Source organism: Penaeus monodon, chromosome 24, assembly GCF_015228065.2.
Source record: "Penaeus monodon isolate SGIC_2016 chromosome 24, NSTDA_Pmon_1, whole genome shotgun sequence".
Classification (NCBI taxonomy): Eukaryota; Metazoa; Arthropoda; class Malacostraca; order Decapoda; family Penaeidae; genus Penaeus; species Penaeus monodon.
In genome coordinates this window covers 36985733-36986968 of record NC_051409.1, presented here as the reverse complement: position 1 = coordinate 36986968, position 1236 = coordinate 36985733, and the positions used below count along the sequence as shown (strand labels likewise).

At 43.4% G+C, this 1236-nt stretch overlaps 1 protein-coding gene across 1 annotated transcript in view; it reads right to left on the bottom strand.

The window, feature by feature from the left end:
- LOC119588781 overlaps positions 1–1236 on the bottom strand; it is a 5238-nt gene that overhangs the window by 2552 nt on the left and 1450 nt on the right. The gene's annotated exons all lie outside the window — the stretch shown is intronic.

Here is a 1236-nt window from a genome sequence, read left to right as displayed (position 1 = left end):
GGCTACCAAGAGTGGTAGGACAGATTCGTTTATTAGTGTGGCCAGAAGCGTTTTACTTCACTGAGTTGGAATGAATGTCTCCATATCATTGGAAATACTCAAGGTCATTTTCTTCAGGGCACACACTCCAAGAAAAACGATTTTTTTTTTTTGCAATTATATCGAAAACACAGCAGAAGCCGGAGACAACGACCGCTCGCTGCCAGCCTCCGCGAATGTAAACAAACCACCGTCATGGCGATCATTAACGACTTTTTCTTTTTCTTTAATCGGACATTTTCCTTGACTCCGAGTCAGATTCAAGTGATTTTATTGGTTACATGAAAAGCAAAATAAACAAAAAACAAGAGGCATTTTCATCGGGGGTACACACACTTCAAGAAATCCAAAAAAAGCAAAAACTCCTGTACGTTGAAGCAAGCGGTCGCAAGAAATTCCTGGTTAGGGTTATTTAGGATTAACAACATCGTTTCGATCAGTCCACATGGGATAACCTCTCACTTGTAGTGTGTACTATTGGTAATAGACATGAATTTAGGAGTAATATTTCTTTTGAAACATACAGAAGAAAGATATCACTCAAGTGCAAAAATAACCTTTCATAAAATCAACATTACCAGTTACCATGACCTTTCCAATGTGTCTGAGCATTCGGACGCACTTTTAACAACAGGCAATTTCGTTTCGTATACTTGTTTTGACTAATAATAAGCCTTGAAAACCGCTTGAGTCAGACTCGGAGTCAAGGAAAATACCCAACGAAAGAATAAAAAGACCGTCACTCATCGCCGCGTTATTGATTTGTTTACATTTGCGAAGGCAAGAGCGAGGCAGCGAGCGGACGTTTTCTCCGGGTCATAGTTTGGTCTTCCTTACACGCTCACTTCTGCGAGAACCGTCGCTCGGGCTGGAACGTGGCTTCTAGGTAATTTGGATTTACTGACTGACACGGGGTTTTAGTTTAATTTTCTCCCGCGGCCAAATCTCCCTCTCTTTTATCCTATTTCTCCTTCCCTATTATCCCTCCCACACTCTTCCATTCCCTTCTCCGTCTCCGTCTCTCTCCCTCTTCCCCCTCCCCTCTCCATTTCCCTTTCCTTTACCCTTCCCCACCCACATTTCTCTTTCCCCTACTTATCTCTCTACTAATGAAACAGACAGTATGTCCTCCTCCTCCTTTACCCTCTCTCTCTCTCTCCTCTCCCTTTCTCCCCTCCTACCCCACTCCCCCCCCCC